The sequence below is a fragment of the Python bivittatus genome, unplaced genomic scaffold, assembly GCF_059951505.1.
Source record: "Python bivittatus isolate LINGU-HERP-01145 unplaced genomic scaffold, Pbiv_v1 ctg000200_np1212, whole genome shotgun sequence".
NCBI lineage: Eukaryota > Metazoa > Chordata > Lepidosauria > Squamata > Pythonidae > Python > Python bivittatus.
This window is the reverse complement of record NW_028277040.1, coordinates 11085773-11109601: the sequence shown is the minus strand read 5'-3', so window position 1 is coordinate 11109601 and position 23829 is coordinate 11085773. Positions and strand designations below refer to the sequence as shown.

The 23829-nt window shown below is 38.0% G+C and overlaps 1 long non-coding RNA gene across 1 annotated transcript in view; it reads left to right on the top strand.

Moving 5' to 3' along the window:
• The window catches only part of LOC148216537 (uncharacterized), a 103143-nt gene that overhangs the window by 39597 nt on the left and 39717 nt on the right, over positions 1–23829 (top strand). Inside the window, exon 2 of the long non-coding RNA XR_015795232.1 lies at positions 1515–1589. This is a non-coding gene — a long non-coding RNA (uncharacterized LOC148216537). The remainder of the gene's footprint in view (positions 1–1514; positions 1590–23829) is intronic.

The window sequence follows — 23829 nt, the reverse complement described above, 5'->3', positions numbered from 1 at the left end:
TTGATGAACAGTCTTGGGTTAAATCAAAAATAAATACACTTTTCATGCAGCAGGGAAAAATAAATGAACAGTTGCCTTAATAGAAAAGTTTTTTCTGAAGGAAAGGGTATTTTAAAAAAAGAGGGAAAAATTGGTTCCAGTCTTGGAAATAAGAATTAAATGCCTGAACAGGTTTTGGTCAAATCCTATGTATGCAAAAAAGAATAAATAATAAAGACTTCATATTGCAGACTTCTTCAGCTAGCACTAGGGAAAGCTTCTTTTGAGAAATCCCAAATATGTCATCATTGGGGGGTTGCAAGAAGTGGTTGTGATAACAGAAAGCCTTTTTAAATGTTTTCAACATTTTTATTGCATAAGCTTTGACAGATTATTTAAACAGAAATCACACAAGAATAAAGATACAAAAAGCAAAGTAGAAAATAAGCAACTACTAATAAAACATACGTAAAAACCCTATTTTGACCCAAGCATCCTTCAGGGTTGTTCTGTGAAGCATTGTGGTACTCTGTGTCTATCTAGTAAAGCAGAATGCCCACACAATTTCACCTGCTCATCAAAGTGGCTTCTGCACACTTTTGTGCAGCATTGAGGTGCAATACAGTGTTTCCCTGGTTTGAAGGATCTCACTGTGGTAAGATGCATTGCCTTTAGACCACAAGTGGCATGTAGAGACAAAGGTGCCCATTTCATACAACGTTAGCTTTCACTCTATGAGCAATTACCCTCTGGATCTAGTTAATATCCTTGGTCTTAAGCTTCCTTAGAAATGTATCCAGAAGCTATAGCTACCTGTAGCTGTGGGTTGGTAAGGAGATTAAAATCAAGATTATCACTATTGTACAGTATATAAGAACCATTGCTGCCTTGTGTAATTATTGATCTTGGCATCACAACATGTGAATTTTAATCATCTAGACTCCATAAAACAAGAGACAGGAATGCATGGGATGACTATCCCCAAAACCAGGTTATCTGTATTTTTCTCCAGCACTCCTGGACAGAGCCATGACTATCAACTATCCTGTGGGAAAGATTCTGTGTGTGTGTGTTGCTGTTGTTGTAGGTGGGTGGGTGGATGTATGTGTGTGTGCATGTATACACCCTCCCAGCCACCACACATATGAGTGTAAGTCATCTTGACAGTGTTGTTGATTTAGAAGAAAGAGTAAAAATAATGGTAATAAACAATCATCTAAGGAAAGTTTGTTAATACATGGAGTTTCCTATTCACAAAATAGCAGCCATTACCTCATTGTTTACTTCATTTAGGTTTCTTTTATCCTTGTTTATTGGAGGATCCTTCTATCTCATTACTGTGAATTCTTTTTTTCCCCCCAAATACAGATCTATCCTACTCCAATTTCACATTAATGAGCACTGTGCAATGACCTCTTTCAGGCTGAAGCATATCCGAGTGGATACCTAGTTTGCTGGGCAGTGGGGACACATTTGTGGGGCTTCTGGGTCCTGCTTGCTGGAATTACTGGGTAAGACTTCTTGCTGTCTTTCAGGTATCCATCCCTGTCAACATGGGGGAAGCAAAAGAGCTTGACTCATTGTGGAGGATGCAATCCTGACACAACACAGTAAGTTGAAAGTACCGGGTAGTAAAAGCCTCTGTCTTCCCAGACCGCCCATCTGGATTTCTGAGTGCCAGTATGGAAATGGGTGATGACAGAGCGAGAACTGTTTGGGGAAAAGAGAAGCATCTGACCTGGCCTTTCAAGCAGCCAGGAGGGAGGGGCCAAGTTCTCTAGTGGCAGGTTCTTCCATTCCCTCAAGGCAGAATCCATCTGGTCTTGGAAAACAGCCCAGGGGCAATATGACAATTTTCTCTTTGGTGGAAAGAGCAGCCTGCTTGCAGAAATTGCAATGGATCTTGCTGAGCAGTTTTACATTTTACTTTTAAAAAAGAATGCTACGCTTTTTTTCTTTTTCTTTCTTTTCTTTTTTTGACAGCAGCGTTCATCTGACATCTGGCTCTGCATTTCACAAGCATCGTCTGAATTATACAGAAACAAGTTTGAGAAGAGATCTTTCAAGAATGCAGGCATGAAAGTTGGAAACAATGATCTTGATGATGCCAGTGATGCAGTGATAAATAAGAGGTGTGGATATGTTGGCCAATGAGGGAACAAATATTTTTCAGCTAGGGTAGGGTGCCTGTAATTCCAGTTGCCTTTCTGGCCTCGCTTTCTAAAATTAAATGAGGCACTAGGATAAATCCACATTATGTACAGTGTCAAAGTACTTCAAATAAGTAAGAGAAATTTACCACACTCTAGATCATCATTACCCAATATTTGCAGTCTATATGGTATCTAGTCCAGGTGTGATGCTTCTTTCAATATACGTTCTGCCCCATACTGTGTTCAGCTAACAATATATACAGTACGTGAGAAGAGGGAAGGGCGTTAGAGATACAAGAATCGATAGTTGTATCAGACTCACAGCTATCAAATGCAAAAGGGTTAGTAGCATTTCTGTGCAAAGATAGATAGGTAGATAGATAGATAGATAGATAGATAGATAGATAGATAGATAGATAGATAGATAGATAGATAGATAGATGGATGGATGGATGGATGGATGGATGGATGGATGGATGGATGGATGGATGGACGGACGGACGGACGGACGGACAGACAGACAGACAGACAGACAGACAGACAGACAGATAGATAGATAGATAGATAGATAGATAGATAGAATTTTTATATTTGTTAAAACAAAACAAAAACAAACCAACAAAAGATTTGTCCATAGGCTATAATGGAGACACATCAAGATGCCTACCGTTGCTTCATTTTCTGGCAGAATAGAATAAACACAACAGAGGTGGTAGTCTCTTTAAAGGATATTAATCATAGCTATTTTGAGCAGTATATCTTCCAGTGTTGTACTGCAATAAATATTTATGTGGAACCCATACAGAAAATGTCCTACTCCAACTTAAAAATAAAAACTTTCTAAATGTTTTGCTCCCCCACTTGGGAGGGATTCCTTATCATTAGCATTGATGGGATGCCATACTGAACATTGCACACTTGTAAAGTTTGATGTTTTCTTATCAGTAGTCAGAATTACAGTGACTGACTTATCCTTATAGTGTAGCTGTCCCGGGGGGTGGGAGGGGGCAGCAGAGCTTGAAGGAGCATAGCAGGAGAAAGACAGAAGATAAGGAGGAAGCAAAATATTTGGATCCTAAGAGACTAGGAGAGAAGCATCAGGGCCAAAAAGCTCGGCAGCAGCAATGACCAGAGGTACGAAATAAAAACTCAAACCAGAGCATACCAGAAAGGGTTAAGCCAGAGAGGACCAAAGAGAGCACAAGTATGAAAGGGTCAGATCCACCAAGTGTCCTAAATAGGCAAAGTGAGAAGAGCCAATGCTAAAGTCTATTACTACAGACCCTAAGCCAGATGTGATCACTGCTGACATTAGAAGAGGTCTACTAATGATGTTGTCAAGCAACAACAGCAGTTGTTCCTGATACCAGGATGGTCAAGTCCAACTGAATCAGATGACAGTAGAGACCAACCAAGCATAAAAATAAAGACAGTTGGTTACTTAAAGAAAGCTATAGGAAGATTGAGAGCCACTTTGCTGTAGTGGTTAAAGGCCAGAAAATGGGGAACGATGAGTTCTAGTCCCACTTTAGGCACAAAGCCAGCTGGGTGACCTTGGGCCAGTCACTCTCTCTCTCAGCTGTGGGATGAAGAAGGCAAGGGCAAACCACTTATGAAAAACCTTGTCAACAAAACTGCAGGGACTTGTCCAGGCAATCACCAGGAGTCAACACTGACTCAAAGCCCCACCCCACCCTGGAAGATCAATACTGAAACAGAGATAAATTAGGAAAATAGAATAAAGTTTAGAAAATTAAAATAGCCTATAGAGATAGCATGGATACAATAGAAAAATCTGAGTGTAAACAGGAAAGCAATAGGTAGTCTTTCTTTTGTAATAAAGACAACACAGTTTTGCAAGAATAGCACTTTCCCACTGATATTGATGTGTGTGCATGCTGCTTGGGATCTGTGTCATCCCTGAATCTAACCATAAATTAGCAGAGATAGGAAAAGCATGAGTACACTTTGCCTCAATGTGGTACTTTATGACATATGTGAGGGTCCAAAAGGGGTACTGTATATTCTGAGCAGAAGCCTCTTCCACCTGCTGGGGGAAGTGCTGGAGGGGATCTTGAAGCCGTTTAAACCATCTGAACAAGGCAAATTGTATCATTGCTTCACTTTGATAAGATAAGTAGCATGAGCTCCTTGGCACAAATCACCTCACTGAGATGAAGCAGAGCCATTCCTACAGACTTAACTTTGGTCCTGGAGCCAAGAAGCAGAATGAGACAAGAGATCCCATTGATGGATAATGGACTTCCTACAGGTTCTGGAGAAATGCAGAGACCAGAAGGAAAATAAGAGCTTTGCTAGGGTTTCCAATAAACCAAGCAGAGTTAGAAACAAATGAACTTGGCAGCCAAAATAGATGACATTGTGAGATTAATCAAGGCCAGAGAGAAAGCTGAAGGAGTGAAAAATGCTGCTGTAGCAATGCTTCTCCTCATTTCCTCCCTTCTCTGGGCCCAGCAGTTTCCAAGGAACATCTGGAGGGCAAAAGTGGGACTGGACTTAACCACACTGAACCTTCATGGGTTTGTAAAATGGTCTGGAAAGAGCCATGTGAAACACCAACGCTTCCTATGTAGGCTTCTCAGCATAGGAGCACCCTTCCTTTTATGAAAACTTCATTGTGACCTAGTTTGTTCTATTTTCAAGCTTTTTTCCTTGAGCCTGACCTCAAGCAAATCTTGAGACTAGGAAATGGAAAGCTAAATTTCAGACAGCTCCTGCTGCTTCGATGGGTATAGTGCAGTTTGCTATGATTCCCAAAAAGATTTTTAAAAGTAACCTGATACTCCCAGTTGAGATGAAATTGGCCAGACAAGGGTGACAGTGCATCGCACTGCTGCTTAGTATGCTCGATCAACCCTGCATTGCATCTATTTGCTTGCTAATCCCCTGTCTGTGCTTCATTTGTGTATTTATCTGTGTGTTGGTAGTAAGGTGAGGTGAGAATGCCCATAAATATTCAGGCGGCGCTAACTACGTGTAATTATTTATGGCATAATGGTGTAATCAAATGAAATCTTACGTTAATCTCAAGGTGGGAAAAGAAATCTATTTTATTAGTAAATATTGTATGCTGCTGCTCTAAGAAAGGAAGGTCAGTTTACAGCTACATATGTGAAGAGCTCACTTTAGACTAATGGGAGGCAAGTTTTAATTAGGGAGGGGGGGGGAACATATTATGCATGTGCAGAGCAAGTTGCGTTTCCTGTCATTTTCTTGCTTTTCCTTCCCCCACTGTGCATGAAAACTGTAGCTGATGCCTGTCAAAGTTGACAGACTAATTTTCCCTCTCTTGCCACTTTTGGAGCAGATTGACATATAGGCTGCTGAGGCACCAGCTAGGCACACATGCATGCAGAAGATACTTCATGGCAAGCTCCAATTTATTTCTTGATTGTATTTTATGTTATGGGAATGCCATCAAACCTACTGGGATGATTCCAAGTCCTGCCCTGGAAAGGGCAACTTGAGGAGATGAGGAGTGTTTGCTTTAGTGGATTTCCCCCCCATTACTCTATTTATTTAGGGTTTTTTCCCCCCTCCTTTGTAATTCAGTCACTGCTCTCCTTCAAATATTTCAAGTGATGCATTATTTTAATGGCTCCTAATCATTCCCCAAGGGCAAATCTCCTTGTTAAATTCTCCTTTCTCCATGGTGCTCTTTCTGGAAATTTGACAGTTTTGCTAGGTTTGCATTTGCACGCTCTTTCTGGCTTGTGTGTTTGAAGATGTTTTATTCCAATTAAAAGCACAGAAGAAATGACCATGAAAGAACTTCTGTATCTTAGAATATTTTCCATATACTGTACTTCTGGGCTTCTTTCATGCTAGGTAAACCATTATCATTATACCCACTCATTTCTCTCAGACTGGATTGTATTCTGGTACTATTATGCATGCGCGCACACACATATACAAGTAATTCATATTTTTTTTCAGGAAGTTCATACTGTCCTCTGTTAGGATTTCATATTTCAAGTTGGATGGATCTTTTTAGGCCATCTAGTCCAACCCCCTACTCCCTGTAGGAAACACTTAAACCATCTCTTGCAGGCCACTCTCCAGCCCCCATTGGAAAACTTCCAGTGAGGTTTATGAAGCTTCTTTTCTCTCTGGTGCCTAGAAGCAGTGAAGTGCTGGTAACCCAGGCAGAGAAGTGGGCCAGACAATTTTCCACTTCAGGCAAGTGTGGTAATTTCAAAACTGTATGATGTTTACTGCTTTAAGACTTATGACCAACATTGTTCCCAACATTCCAATAAAAGTGGTTTTTCTCCATACCTTCAAACTTTGAGTTGCTTTGAATATACTCTTCAAATTGCATGGAATAGTCTAGATTTTTTTTCCACACCATAAAAATATTCCCCAAGTACTTGTGCAGATTATGGATATTGAGATAAATATGCTCATTGGAATCTCACTCTTTTGCATGGGATTTTTTTTCCTGGACACTTTTTAAAAATCTTTTTAATTGTAATGTTTAATAAAGTTATTATTAAAAAAAAAAAAAAGGAACCAGCTTCCCAGGCCAGTTTTATAATGGTTCCACTAAGGCAGAATGGTCTGAGGCCTTACAGTGCAGAGGTGTCACAACATAAGCATCATACTGCATTTTAAAAATGATTTCTGGCATGTAGCTTCCACAGGTTTGAGCAGAAGAGGTATGCCAGGGTAGAAAAAGGCTCTGCCATGACTGAGTTCAATTTCAGTAGGCATGTGAGCTCTCCCGTTTCAAACTCATTTTTTATTCACCATTTCAGTACTGAAACTCAGACAGTAAATGTCCATATTTCATTTGTTTAGTATTCCAGCATTTCCTCTAATTAGTCAGATCAGCAATAAGTCAAAGAGTCTAGACAAGACTTTCTTCAGAATATTATTTGGGGGACAGGGTGTGGATGATGAATGCATTTCCAAAACAAAGCCAGATCATATCCAAATGTATAGGACATTGGTATGGACTGTTTTGCTTTCCCGGAAATTTGATACATTGCCTTGCTATTTTAAGACAGGGATGGGGAACTGTGGCCCTCCAGGTCCTGCTAAACTACAGCTCCCACTTACTTTAGCCAACACTGCTAATGGGGAGAGATTCTGGGAGTTGTGTATGTTGGGGGTCCAAATCTAATGGCACTGTCTCTTCAACATCTCATGACCTACTGACAAAACAGTATAGATAGAGAGTTAAGGGTTTACTCTGTATCTCCTCTTTATCTATCACTCTCCTTGCTCTTCATTAGAGATGGCTAATCCGAGGTCACTTCCTTCTACCTTCTACCAGCCACACATGCACACAGCACACACACACTTTTCACTCTTCTCCAGCTAGGTCCCACACTGTGCTTGCCCTGTAATTATTTCCTGTAAGTAAGCTGTATCTCCTATTATAACTATCAAGCCTGCTACACTAGTCATTGCTCAGGTCAGATCCCTGCTCTAAAGTAGACACACACAGGCGTCAACCTCCAAAAATATGCCAGCAGACTTTGGAGAGCCTAACTCACCCACTCATTTTAATGCAGTTGTGGTTTGTTGTTTTGTTTTAAGCCTAGATATACACATTTTACATGTTGATTACACTGTACATTATTGCTTCCCATATCACCCGTTAGGTCAATTCACATCCTTTTTAAATTCCTTTTCACAAACATGCTCAGTCTGTTTCCATTTGTTAGTATAGTTTTAATTAACAATTGATGGGTTGGAAGAAGATACGTGGGGCCAATATAAGAAGCAGATGGAGTCTTTCATTGTTTGATTTTGACTAAATCAAGTGCATCTTCATTCAGGTAGCTTAAATAAATCCTGTGGGATTGGTGTGAGGGCTTGTTTCACCTGAAACTGTTTTGTTCGTTGGAAAACTAACTGAAAACTAATTTAACCCCATTAAGAAACTGAAAAATCAAGAGGAAAACAATTGAATGAAAGAGGCTGCAATGAGGACTTTCCCTCATGCAAATAAAAAGTTTGACCCAATCTGAATTGACCAATTCACAGGAATTACTCCATCGACTGAAAAAGAACTCTTTTTAAAGCATAATAGTCTTTTCTTAAACTGCCTCAGTATTTCCTCTGGGCAGATTGCATCCCATAATGTACTTTAAATGTCACTTTTAACAAAGTTTCAATATTCACTTCTAACCTGTATTTTTGCACCAAACACACATGAATGTGCAAGTGACAAATATGGCAATATGTTGAGGTCAAATTTGCAGGCTTGGTTAAATTTACAGCTAGAACATTAGACTATGTTAGTTTTCATTCTTTCTGCCAAGGGTATGATCTGTAAAACAGTGTTATTCCAGTACTTAAGTGAGATGAGCTCCCTGCTCATCACATGATGTTGCAATTGTAATGAAGTGTAATACATCCTTGTTCCCGTGGTATTGTCTCACTGGCTAGGGAAATGTTGTTTCAAGGTAGTGGATTCTTCTTTAGAAATGGCTTTATACATAAGCCATGTATAGTCAAAGGCATGGTCTATTATCTCACTGGGTTTGCCCCATTTCTCATGTCTTGGGATTCCATCGTAGCAGCATGCTGGCATGGTTAAGAGAAGGGGTCCAAATTCAGAGTTGCTGGTATCAGCATTGGGAGTCTTGATATGCACAGAAACAGGGAAATGCTAGCAGAGAAGGTATGGATCTGAGGGATCTTGACGAGACATTCAGTTACTGACTAACAATATTGGCTCACAGTCTCCTCCTCCTCCTCAACTGTCACTCGAAGTAGTTGGCAATTCTCTGTGAGCTCTGTAGACCTGCAAACCTGTAAATGTGGTCAGCATTCTGATGACCAAATAGATCTGGAAACTGTCAGAGTACCAGGATTAACCTCAGGTGCATTTTAAACTAGCTTTAGAAAGGGAGATGAAATGGCTAGTTATTTAGAATTGCCTTATAAGAAATGCCCTTGGATCGTTCCCCTCTAAATATACTAATGTATCTGCCATTCTAATGGAACAGTAAAGCTTCTCATTTTCCCTTCCCAAGACACAGAAAATGTATTTCCTCTTGTAGTTCATTTTTGTCATTGAAACAAGATGATGGAAAGACATTACCACAAGCTTTATGATACAAATGAAAGGTTTAATATTGTAGTGCAAAAATGATAGGCAAGTCATTTTGTTAATGAGAAACAATTAACAGTCCCCACATTACAGGGTGCTAGGATGATTCCAAAGTTTTCTTCCACTGAACTTCTTCCTAGATTTTGGAGCTCCAAGTGTATGCATTATTCTTTCTTTCTTATTATGTTGTTGTTCCAGAGTACAGCAGATGAACAGAGGGGTAGGAATGAAGACGTCCTATCATCTCATTGTGAAGTGGGGGTCTTAAGATGTGCAGATCCCTATAAATTAGTCCCAGTCCAAAATTACATCTGTATATTTTTCTAGTAGTTTCCACTCAATTTGAGGAAAAATAATTTGATTTAGAAATTATTCCACAGGAGAGATTTTCATGGGTGGCGTGTATGTAGTCTTTCCTTGTATAATCATCTATCCAGTGATCTGCAGTCTCCCTGGCTTCCCACATTTCATTCAATCCCATGGGGAAGCATCATGAAGGAAATTCTCCTATTGAATTTTTTTATCCTGGCAAATGTAGGCTACAAGGCAGACATCAGCGTGATGGGGAATTGTATAACAGAATACACCTACCCTAGTGATAGTGTCCTCTTCCCCCTCTAAACTTAACAGAAACTGAAAAATGCCATCCAAATGTCACCAAGAGACATCTGAGAGGAACATGTAAACAGCCAGGGAACGAGGGTTCAATTACTTTCACAGAATATAATGTGTATGTGTGTAATTGCAAAGCTGATTTTTATTTTGGCCTATGTAACCAAACCATCTCCATGTACTTCTTTCACCCTGATCTCTCCCTTTTGTATTCAGTACTGACTCATTTAGCATCCATTCACCTTATCCCTATCACTTCATTATTTTGCCACACATACAGTACTTCTTAAGTATTCCATTCTCACTACACTGAACCTTTATGTTTCTCCTAACATACCCAGTTTCTATATACCCAAGTGACAAATTTTGCTTCTTTATAACCACCACCCAGAGTCACTTGGATTGAGATGCACGGCTATAGAAATTGCATAAATAAATAAATGAGTAAGAATAAAAAATAACAGATTGCATACTGCCCATTACATTTCTGTCAGTATTTGTACCTCTTATATTTTCTTCATCTTCCCAAATTTAGGAAGTAGTCTATATAAGTTGCTCTAGTTTGTCACCATTTATTGATAGCTTGCAGTCATTCACTCCATTTCTCCCTATCAAACAGAATTAATGGTCAGATCCATGTTTTCTAAACTATCATACCATCTAACATTCACTGCAGATCGTTTGGGTTCTCAGCCAACATTGCGTTTAACATTTTTTCTCTTTCAATAGGGGAACAATAACATCATTCTTCCCATTGTTAAGCACAGATGCAGTTTTCACACATGTTAATGTTAAATAAGTTGTACAGTTCCTAAGCAAACCACATTGATATTTTGAGTTTTCTCCAATTATACCATCTGCTTCTGCAGCCTGACTGTTTTTCAACACTCTCACAGCATTTATGTCTTTCTTTTCATCATTCCCCCTCCCTTTGGTACCAACAGTTTTAGTATCTTTTTAGCTCCATGCTTCTGCATTTTACCACCATTTCTATAGTAATATCTAAAATACTTTCAGCATTCCTTCATTTTGGTTTCATCCCAAATTATTCCACAACTTTTATTTTTTACTCTTATTCTAATACCTTGGCAATGATCATCTATCTATCTATCTATCTATCTATCTATCTATCTATCTATCTATCTATCTATCTATCTCCATCCATCCATCCATCCATCCATCCATCCATCCATCCATCCATCCATCCAAATTCACATTCACAGTCTCTTTCACTTCATCATTCAATCAAGCATCATTTTTAATACTTCCATTAATGTATCTCCACACTTCTGTGGCACTCGTTACTATAATTATTTTTACTCTCTTCCAAGCAGCTTCCATGCATCTCCCTTTTCTGCTCCTTCTGTTGGAAGATTACTGTCATCTAAAGCTTTTCATTCAGGACTGATCATCTCTGTTCCTGCAGTCATTTTACTTTTTACTCTTGTTTATTCTCTTTTCCTTTTCCCTACCACCCATTCATGTCACCCAACAGAATATTTTTTGATATTAATTGAAACTGGCTTTTCCCTCTGGAATATTATTCTTGACTCCTGCCACTGACTACTGCATGTGCTAAACTGCTTGAAGTCTAAACTGATGAACCTCCAAAGTGACATACCTTTCTTTTCTTTTAGCATTTATTCAATTTACTGAGACTACTTACTTTATTAAGACTTTCACAGTGCTAAGGACTGTAAAGGAGAGTGAAGAGTATCTATAAAAACGAGGGAAGCTCATTCTGTCACTTGGCAACAAATTACTATTTGCCAGCATTAAATCTACCTTTCTTTGGTAGTCTACCAGTGAGATGGATCGCAAATTAGCTGAACACAGGAACAGAGATTATCAGTCCTGAATGAAAAGCTTTGAAATTAATTGCTCCAATTTCAGCCAAAGCCCTCTGTTCCAGGCTGAAACAATTTCTCCTCCAATATTATTATATCATTTCAATAACAATTACATAATTGCATGTGCAGTGCTATATTCTTTGATCTTTTGGAATGATATACTAGCCTGTTAGGAAATGTACAGTAGATGAAGGCCTGTCTTGCAGTTAGAAGCCACCAACAGCTAACAGGAGGCAGAGGTGGACAAAACTCAGACCAGGCTTCCTCAACCTCCTGGCCTTTAAAAAAGACTTATAATGTAAGCTAAATAGAGCACCAGTTTTAATATTAATATGTACTTACAAAGATGCCTGAAGGCCCCACAAAAGTGTCCTTAAGATAGTAGAAAGCTTCTGGAGGGTTGATTTGCCTTCTGAAAAACGAAGTTTTGTGACTAGCAATGCCCACCAGAGCAGCCATTTTATTAACAATGTTCTTATGTGACTGAATCCACCATTTGCTCCCAACATTCATATTGTGCCTCTTAAAGCATTTCTTAAAGCCACACTCACCTAACCCATTCTCCCCAGTTGCCAGATGACATGCTGAGCACAGTTAGTATATTTGGCATGCAAATCATAGCACCTTTTTTCCTTTTGTCCTCCGTGTTGTAGCTATCTATGTAGGGTGCTTACAAAGTGATTCAGATTGATTTAAAATGTATTAATGTGGTATAGTTGGCAGGTTTAATGCATCTAGAGAGGGAGTTCAGCAGAGACTATCCCAGCAGTGCATTTTTATAGTGAAAGGGGTGCTAATTCAATTGGCAGCATGGATTATGCAAGGGAAGCTTGTCACTTTGCCATCTAGCTACCTTGGCAGTATGGAGCAACTGGGCACCTTCTCAATATCCGCTTTAAGATGAGACGATAGGGATAAGCCCATTTCAATCAGCAGACAGTGTGGCACTTGGCGCCAGGGCAATGTCACCGATGTTAGACAGTACATGATTTTTCTGTTCCATGTGAAGTTCAGGAGGATGAAGAAAAACATGATTACCAATGTGTTGATTGCTCTTTGAGAATCTTGTAAATAGGAGAGCAATTGCATTTACAAATAGCTTCCCCACCTGTAACCTGAAGCAATACTACATCCACAGAACTGTACTATGTCACTGTTCAGAATTTGCAAGCTGATTCCATGGCACACTCTATACGGGTTGGCCACGACATAGTCTCGATCTCTACAAACTGAGTGGGAGAAAAAAACTCACAGACCAAAGCTACCCGTCATATCACTTCAAGGACCACTTACTAGGTGCTATTCTAGGCCAGCCATCATCTGGGTTTTCACTATGACATATCCCAAAGTCTTCAAGGAACAATAAAACAAAATGCACCAGGAAACCATAGATTGATTGGTTGATTGATTGACTGATTGATTGATTATTTATTTATTTATTTATATTTCAAATTTAGATACCACCCATCTCACAAAAAGGGAGTCTTTAAGAACCATGGATTATATAACCACAGCATCATGTGGTGTAGACTAATGAATGTAAATGAATGAGAGCTCCCATAATCCATAATCATTAGTTATGCTGATCAGTCCTGATGAGACCTAGATTGCAACATTTGGAAGGCTACAATTTCTCTAATCCTAAGGCTTGGATCAGTGGGCAGGATCTTTGGACACTACAGTTCCATGGCCATGCCCTGATGTTGTTAACTTTTCTCTTTGCTCTTGCAGCATGTAAAGAATTCAATAACATCTGCATGCTTTATCTTCTCCCTGAAGGATGTGCTGCCTGTGGCATCATGGAACCCAAATCCAAATCGAAAGCTAGCATTGTCCTAAATGTATGTCAACGCAGACCAGTCCAGTATTCTGAGATAACCTTCACTAATATGTCATGATTCAGCTGTGCTGAAATGACATTTCTCGATTTCCCTGGCCAGCATTGTTGTAATAGGTATGGATTCTTGGAGTTGTAATCTCAGCATATCTGGAGTGGGGGAGGTGGGAGGGGATTTTTTTCCTCCTCTCCCTCCTCTCCTTGTCTGCGGTAGGGATAGGAAGATATTTTAAAACAGATATTGGTGAGGAATCTCACAGTTCTTTGAAACTGCCTCCACCATTTTTGAAAACCGAATCCGCAGTAACAAGAGGAGATTTTCCACAACGATGAACAGTTTCACATGTCAACTTGAAAAGTGGTTATTGAAAAGGATTTTCCCTGCGGGGGAAGGAGATAGAAGGAAGCTGTAGGCTGGGAAGATTGTATAAGCTTAGATTAATGGGCAGTGGTGGGAAGACAAGGCTGTGGAAACTGAAATCTAATGACTCAAAGTGGGTGTAATTGGTATCAGTGCTAATGAACCAAGGAGGAAGTGGAACATTAGGGGGAAAATATAGTGACATTACAAGCATTTTTAACCTATTTGAAAACCATTTCTGGCTTTAGAAATCTTAACTATCCATAAAATCTGTTGATGCTTCTAATTGTTTAAAATCCCATCAAGGTTTCTAATAGTCATGATGAGAATGCTCACCGGATATTGCCTAATAATACATACAATGATTTAATCACTGAGGCTCTGTACAAAGAAGACCACTAATGGGGTGTTAGTCCAGATTGCGTAAGCTGTATTCACTCAAGGACAGTAAATGGCAGATTACTTAATGCTATATTTTTTTACAATTTAATTGAAACCAAACCATTCAAACAGTGCAATTACAGAGCTCTGTACCAGCTTGAGCAAAAAGAAAAGCTGTCTGATTTTATTTTGATTGTTTCCAGAGACAACCTCACTAATGCAGATGAGTGGGTTACGGACCAGTAATTTCCTTTATTCTATGCAATATTAGCAGCGGTAAAGCAATTCTAGTTTTTACCTGCTCAGTCCACTACACAAAATGATTCAAATGCAGGGAGCTTTAAGACTGCATTGTTCAGGGCTGTTGGCTTTTGCACCAGCACTATAAAGAAAATGGCGTGATCACCTCTCATGCTGCCCATCTCTAGGGTTTTGACCAGTGGAGGTATGCTTTGAGGCCCCAGGGGTGCATGTAAACACTTTCCAAAATTTGCCATCAAACTGCACTTTGTAATTAGGCAGAAAATAATTAAGTGCATGGGAAGTAATCACATTGTATTAATTTGATGTCAAATTAAATTAAAATTTGCTTTTGCCTGGCCCCACCTACTGATCAACCTTGACCCACCAACTTTTTTTCAGGTGCAGCTTCCAGCATTCAAAGAACAATTATGGCCTTTAGCCTCAAAAACAAGTTGTGCTCCCATGAACAATGGCAATACAGAAAAGATACACAGTAGGGTAAATTACAAAGTGAAGCAAATGAGTTGGCAAGAGGTTGTGTCAATATCTTGGCTTTTGCTATATGCTAAAACTGATTGATTGATTGATTGATTGATTGATTGATTGATTGATTATGTGCCACCAAGATGTTTTCAGCTCCTAGCAACCACATAGATAGATTTTATCCATGACGAACTGTCCCTAATCTGGTCCTTCAGGTCTTCCAACTGTGCAATATTTGCCACTGTAACTGAGTCCATCCACCTTGCTGCTAGTCATCCTCTTCTTCTTTTTCCTTCCATCTTTCCCAGCACTGGGGCCTCACATAATCTGTCCAAAGTAGCATAATTTGAGCCTGGTCATTTGTGACTTGAGTGAGAACTCTGGGTTGGTTCAATTGATAATCCATTTGTTTGCTAAATCTAGCTAGAGAGAATTGGGCATTTGCTACATCTCAAAACTATAAACACTTCCAAGTTTAGAGATGGAGAATCTGAATTCTTGTGAACTCATCAATATGGCCAGTGGTCAGAGATTATGGGAGTTATATGTATGAAGGAGGCACTCTTTAATCAAATCTACTCAGGGAAACATAGAATTATAGATTGAAAGGAAACTTGTTGACTCCAGCCCATTGCTTGGTGCAGGAACCCACTACTGATGCATCCCTGACAGATGGGTTAAAGGCTCTGGTTAAAGTCCCTGGTTAAACTCCTTTCCACAGAGAAGATTTTACCAACTCTTAAGGAGCCCTGTTCCATTGTTGAACAGCTCTTCCTATTATGAATGCTTTCTTGATGCCCAACCAAAATCTGCATCCTCGTAATTTAATCTCATTGTTCCTGTCTTCTAAAACAACTTTGAACACATCTGTCCCCATCTTCTACAAAATAGCCCTTCAGGAAACAATCAATCGTCAGTCATAACCCACTAATGGTTAGCAGTCTCCCCTTCTCCTTGGTTCTTTCTCTCTCTTTTACTTCTTCCCTTTAGTCAGGTGAGCTCCCTTGCCAAACTCTGCTGCTCTTTCAGTCTAGAAGAATTAGAAAACATTCAGTCTGAACTAATCTAATATATATTTCATTCACAAAGATTTCATGGAAATAATTTCAGTGCAATATACAAAATTATGGCTATTGGGTCTTTCAGTAACTGATTGATTATTGATTTGTTGACTTAGTATTAATGTTGATTTAGGGTTGATTTATTGCTCCTATGGGGTATGTGTGTGTGTGTGTATGCATGTGTGTGTGTGTGTGTATGCGTATATGTGTGTGTATATATATCTATTTCTATTGTTGCTTAAAATTGTAGCATGTAATCCACCAGATTTTTTTGAGTTGGGTTGGGAAAAACAATAGCCTGAAATAAAATAATAAATAAAATAAAATGCTCATTTAGTAAGGTTTCGTATCAAAAAGTTGTTCATAAGCACATATGTTAGAGTTATGTACATACAGAGATGTAAATGTTAGTGAACATCATATACAAAATGATACTTTATGAGAGAAATAAAAATAAATTTATTTTATTTTTATTTTTTATTTTTTATTGATTTTATTGTAATTTCTTTGTTTGTTGTGAGCCAGTCTAAGTTGTTGAGAGTTGGTGGCATACATGTTTAATGAATTATTAATATTATTATTATTATTTATAAAATATGTTTATGCATAATGCATATAAGAAATATGAAACAAAATGGGTACAAATTCTCAAGCAGAGGATTTTTTTTCTTTTAATCACAAATTGATGCAGAAATGGAATGAATGAATTTCTGGATGGAAAAGATGAGAAGCTTGGTTAAAATTTCATTTATAGATTTGTCCATCCCTACTACTGGCTGAAATTAATTCAGAAGACTTTCATGTTAAATCATCCATAAGTACTGTCAAAGATATTTTAGTTGTTATTTTCTTCAGCAGCTGTAATTAAGAGATTGAAAAATCCAAACCCTGCAATTATATTTTCTGGAAACATTCACAAGACATTGTCATATGCTAACTACAATATATATGTCTAGATGTTATAGAAACACATATCTTTGAGAGCTCCTTTGCAATACCATCTAAACTTCTTCATATATCTTGAGATTGAAGACATCCACACTCACAAACCCAGCAAAAATACGGTCAGCATCTCTGGAAAAAAAAAAAAAATCCTTTTATAGACATATTTCAGGGCAGTACCAGTGAGGTTCAGGTAAGGCTACTGATGTAGTAACTAAACTAAAAACAGTGTGTTACTAGGAATTAACTTTCTGGTACATCAACGGCCACAGTCCCTATAGGGTTTAGAGTTGGATTACTGTTAAAAGCAATTCTTCTTCCCCGCTTCTGTTCTGAAGACAGGCCTAACCATTGCAGAAATAAGGATTCTACTCACAAGCCCCGATCAGCTGTCTGTCACAGGATATGAACTGCATGAGTACTTTCTCTGATCTACTTCTCCTCTTAATAGGGGTATGGAGGGTAAACGCCTTTGGAGCCACATGCATTAAAGCTTTTTCAGATTAATCAAGCCAGTTGGAAAGGGCTCTTTAGAAACAGAAAAAAGCCAAAGAAATTATGAGTAACTGTAAGTGTAAAATCATTTTATTAATTTTAAAAGCAGCTTTGAAGAATAATTACTTAACAAATGACATTAATTTATCAAAAAAAGGAAAAAAAGAAAAGAAAAGAGCAGCTATTATAGCAAAACACAGGTGTTATGAACAGTAAAAGGTATAAAACTCATACTTGTATAAAATGTATTTCCAGTAGTGCACCAGGAGACAAGAAGCCCTCAAAGTGTGAAGAATAAATGGTCCCACAGGAATTTCATTATGCTGTCAAAGAGAGTTCTCAAAAGGGGAGAGAAAAAACATTATTTTGACCGCCTATGATTTTACCCAGGAGCCTCGTGTGTCATGAGGCCTTACTTAAGTTATCCCACAAAGAACTAGGCTAAAGCTGAATATCAGAATAGCTTAGATTTTTTTTTCCAGCATTACTCATTTCCTCTCACTCTCAGTTGTCCAAAGTGATGTCATTATCTAGTCAAATTTGATTCATTAAATAGTGTTATGACATTATCCATAGAGCGACCCTTAAGGGAGTGTAATCACTCAGGAAAGAGAAAGAAAGCAACCAAGCTGTCATTGAGGAAAGGAAGAAATTATCTCAGCCCACTGAAAATGAAATTGGATCCCTGAAAATCATGTTTAAAGAAATTATTTGTCACACCTTTATTCCCAAGTTGAAAACTGCCCATCGTCACTGTTCTTCTAACTTTTCCTGCCAAAAAAAAGCAGAATATCAGCAGTAAATGTTTTGGTAAATATCAACTGGATTCCACAATGACTATATAGATTCAAAAGGAAAATGGCCCTGAATGTAAGATGACTCCCCCCCACATCCAAAAAAAGAGTCCACAGAAAAATTATAAACTCAAAAGTCCTCTGCAATGGTCAGCTTTCCTTTTCATCAACTCAGTCTCAGAAATTTCCTCCCACACATAAGTACGCATGTGTGTTGTATATGTGTTTCCCAGAAGTTACTTTGTCAAAAAGGAAGAGAAACATTCTGAATGACATTCCTCAAAGCTCATCGAGAACAGCCTTCTACAATGTGATGCCCTCCAAATCCTTTGCTTTGCAATTCTCATTATACTCAACTGTACCGGCTGAAGCCAATGATAGTTCCACTCCAAAACATCTGTAGGATACCAGATGGAGAAAAGCTGCTCTAAAAATCTCAAGAGAGCCCAACTGGAGGAACCAACCCCCAAACTTTGTTTGTGTAGACCAATGCATGAATATCGAAGAGCAGGTGGAAATGATATGCTCTTTTAAGATAATTCTGTTTTCGTTTTTTTAGTTTGCAGGTGGAGAATATAAAAAGTAGGTCGAAATGATGCGCTCTTTCAAGATAATTCTGTCTTTTCATGTTTATATTTTGTTTTGAACATTGTTTGCTCTGAGCTTCTAAGGACAGGGCAAGTGAAAAATGTAATCAATCAATAAAAAAATGGTTAGCTTGTTTCCTCTTCAAGTTTATTACCAGAGCCTGCTCTATAGAACTGTACATCATAAAGGCACTTTTTTCTTTTATGAAGAAGAGCTATAAAAGGGTACAACAAGTTCACACCTTTCCTGCTTGTCTTGTGTGGCTATGAGATGCAGTGTGATTAAATACTTCGGCCCCACTTCCAGTGTGGTAAAAATGTTTAAAAGGAACAGCACAAATAAGAAGCAGATCCCAAACCTCGCCTGTCGTATAAAGGATATACGTCGACTATGTCATTTCTATTTGGCAGTTTCTGTTTGTGTTTCCATATTATATTTTTTTGGCATTGGACAATATTCCCAGGATCTTCAGTAAGAAAACTTGCAGACCAACATACAGTAAAATAAATGGAAGTCTTTCAGTGATATTAGATGGTTTAAAACCAGTCTGAAAGACTGTTTTCAGAGAAGCTGACTGAAGAACTGAGATCTGGGGCAGCAGTATCTTGCTGAGACCGAATAGCTTCGTTAAATAATTCTGCTATATTCAGAAGAATACAGAAGGGATATCTTTTCTGTTTTACTTACTTTCAATTGCTAGTAGAGCTGTTTGGAAAATTCACTGTCTGAAAATGAAAAGGATATTAAAAATGTTTATAAGAATTGTTCCGCCAGACAAAAACAAACAAACGACAAAAAAAGGCACAGAGAGAGATAAAATATTCTGTCTATGGCATGAAAAGCCCAACATTTTACTTCTCCACTTAATCCCTTTTCCATATTGACTTTCATAGTTCACCATAACTCTCATGATAACATATATTCCTTTCTGTAATGGCGGAATGAGATACAAAGTTCTTTGCATTTAACCTGCAGGCTTTTTGTTTTAATCATATTCAGCAGCTGTGAATTTATATAATTTGGGATTACAGCAGATCAGGAGGGAATCTAATCCTAGACCTATCTAAACCTAAGGAAATCTCTGTTCTAAAACGGCTGCCCCCCCCACCCACCCGCCTGCCCCAGCAGCAAATTCTACATTGGTACCATTTAACATTTTACATCTTGTTATGTTTCCACACCACCTGGAGTAGAATATAGTATGTAGTAGGCAAATGTTTTAGATAATAATTCCCATTTTCCTTCAAAATTATCCAACCTAACTGGCATGAGAGGAATTTTGGTCCTAATTATCTCATAGGCCACAGGTTATCAGTCTTCATGCTCAGCCATGAAGTTCCCATGTACCCTTACCTAAGTAACTGTCCCTTTTAGATTAGTAGAGAGAGTCCTTCACACCATTCTTTCTTAAAGGAGATTGGCTAGGACATTTGGATTCAAGGAGGCTCACAGGCACAAAAGACACAGAGAAGATCATAAGAACATTATGGATTATACATATAAACTTAAACTATGGTTCTCTGCCTACCTGAGTATTCTATGCCTATCTGAGACTTACCTATAGTGAACTTAATGATATTTATGTATACAGGGTAACCCTAATATAGGTTTGCTTTATTTCATTATTCACAAGAACACCATACCTTATTGCACACTCAGGCACTCTACCACAAGGAATTAACATTTGCACTTCCCCAATAAAAATAAACAAAAGGAATACCGGATCCAAGGAAAATGGAATCAATACAATCTGAATCTACCTGTCACTGCAATAATGGCCACCAATAGAACAATTTCCCTTTGTAATCCAAATATCTGTTCTAGAAGAATTGAAGTCCTTAAGAGTACATTTAGAAATTAAGAGGGAAGTAGAAGGGGAGGAAAGCAAAGAAGAGCCTCATCTGGAGAGAGAAAGTCCACTCAGACAATATTGGGTGCAGTCCAATCTACACAGATGAAGAAAGAGATCTCAACTACTGGGAACAAGTCAACCTTATATTAGCACATTACCAGTTGTTGCTGCTTTATTACCTTATTCCTTAAACTTAAATTAACCTGGTTTGCTTATTCTATTTACAATAAAAATTTGTCCTTCTGATAATGACAAGAAAAGGCAAAGACAAAGAAAAGAGGAAAATAGTTTTCAGTGTGCTAAAAAATAAGCAAATGAGCTATGTTTATACTTACATATTTAATTATAATAATATACTATAAGTTGTAATAATATATTTATGTCATATTGATATAATACATAATGTTTTATATGTGTAATATAGAGATATTCTAATCTATAATTTTGTTTAAAGACATAATTTTCAATTAAATTAATGTTTACATAGTCCTTTTCCTTCATTTATTTAATCTTCTTGCAAATTGTTTATTAAGCAGCCTGTATTTGTGTGTGTGTGAAACTGAAAATTATGGCTCTGTCTTCTTCCATTCCTGTGTCCTTACAAGCAGCATTCCACATTTTCATCCTGCTAATAATGTGTGTATGTGTCTGTGTGTGTGTGAGTGTATACATGTATGCCAGAAAAATGGAAATGAGTGTATTAGTCAATGTCACCAAAGAGATCAAGTATGGGGAAAATGGGGCTTAGTCAAATTTCCCTGGCAACTAATTAGTAGAAATGTGAGAACACAAACTAGTCTGATAAAAATTTGCTACAGTCAAAAGACTGAAATTTAGAAACACCTGCAATAATTTGGTGTGCTTCATCCCCTAAACAAGGTATAACATTGCTGCAAATATTCATAACAAAGTTATAGGTACAATTAAGAGATTATACAGGAGGGCAGAGCTCCATTTTTTCCCAGTTCATACTCCAGAATCAATGTGATTTTGGACAGGCTACCTTGCAGACTGGCACAAAGTTCTGAACTGCCCATTGTTGCTCACCAAATGCTGGAGCAGAAGTTTGTCAGGAAGACCCTATAACTCAGGGGTTAATCTTTGCTTCAGTTCCTAGGATGTCCATTAAACAATCAGGTACTGGGTGCTGTGAAAGACTCTTCTGGAGACTTATTGCCAGTGAGCATAAACAATACTTGACTAGATGGATAAATAGTTAGGCCCAACCTAAGGCAGCTCCTTATGATGCACCAGAAGTTCTTAGATGATAGAGAGGGTGGTAGTCCCTCAAGTACAAAAGCTTTTGGTGGAAATTAATTATTTAGATCAGAGATGCATAATGTGAGGCCCCAAGGACATAGGTATCCCATAAAAGCCTTAGGTCAGACCTCCCCAGGATTTATTACAAATTAGCCACTGTTATACTTTGGAATATGAAAGAAGGAGGTAGTTACTAGAAATGTGGGGCATCATATTAACTGACGTCCCTTCCATACATTCCTTGGACACCAAAAATTTAATCAAAACCATTTAAAGTCCTCAACCACCAAAAAGTTTCTTTCTGTTCCTAAGTTACGTAGGACCCAAACATTTAAAACAGCTCCTCCTCCAGTACTAGCCAACTTTGTGGTTTAAATCAATCAGAAAAGGCCATTTTCTTGGTCCTATCTGAGAATATGACTCACAGGGCAACAAGTCATGATATGACCTCATCAGTGGTGACACCCTAGTTGTGCAATTCTACCTATTCAGATGTGGCTGGTGGGACTCCAAGTGATAGCTGGAAATATATTTCTTTTCCCAGCTCTTTGGCTGAATTTCTGTTGCTGTTCTTATTACTATCCTATTGCCTACTCCTTTTTAAATGGAAATGTTAGATGGTTTTATTGTGTGTATTATGCATTTTAATCCCACTTTGAAATACTTTTTAATAATGGAAAGCAACTAAATGTGCCATAAAATAAATAAATGAATATGGCAAAGGCAGCCTGTAGAAGTTTTCCCTTCTGGGATTCTGATCTCCAAGCAAAGTAGTGGAATTACCATTACTAAACTGTATTTACTAATTTATTTTAAAAACAACAAAATTATACTCTTTATTAGAAACATATTTCACCTTTTTGAATAGCCCCTAAATGCCTTCAAGCAGTCAAAAGAAAATGAACATTTCAGTGGCGTCCTCTACTTGCCTTGCTATTCTTTTCATGGGAATACATTGTGAACAGTGATGTATTATTCCTTTTGGGCAGAAGGAACATTATGACAGACTCAGTTCAAACCTGCCCCCTCCCCCCAAAAAAGTAATGTTTCAGAATGATCTTATAAAGCCTGAGAAATCTTCATGTGAAAGCTGACAATTGTAGAATAGCTGAGAATTCAGCCTGAAGAGTATGGAAGTTTAGAGGAGCTTTTTCATGTAAGTAGTTCTATCGATGAAAGAATGCCATTGTTATCTTGCATTCTGATCTCACCATGTTTCCTATATAGTCCCACTAAGAATATTAACCAAACAGAACTGTGATGTAAAAGATTGGAAAGAAGCTGCAGCAGTATCCAAATTCATGGAAGGATATCTCAGAACTGAAGCGTTGAAATCTGTTGATGGTGAAGATGAAACATAGAGGCAGAAGGCCTTCTAAAACTGTCCTCGCCCTTGAATAGATGAAAAATATGCCAAAAACCTTTTGGATGTAACCAGATTCTATTATGAAATGCTCATCATCATCTTTTCCAAAAATGCCATATCTGATTTCATCTATGTTCTCAATTTAATGAGTTTCCAAAGCATTGCATAACATTTGCATTAAAAGTTATATAAAATTTCAGGGCATTTGTCTTCATCTTCACATTTTGGTGAAGTCTTTATAAACATACAGAAGTTCCCAAGCATTTTTCCTTAACATAAAGCATTTTTGTGTCTTTCGTGTAAATGAGTTCTGTTTCTCCTATAAATTTGAGAGATGTAAATACAATAAATTCATATAAAATTGGACAGAATAAATAGTTCATCCATCCATGGATCCAGATAAACCCTGCTTTGAATTCTTGGAACAGAACTTACACATCACAGAGGACTTATAAATCATGGAAAATTAGCAGTTCTATTGTTAA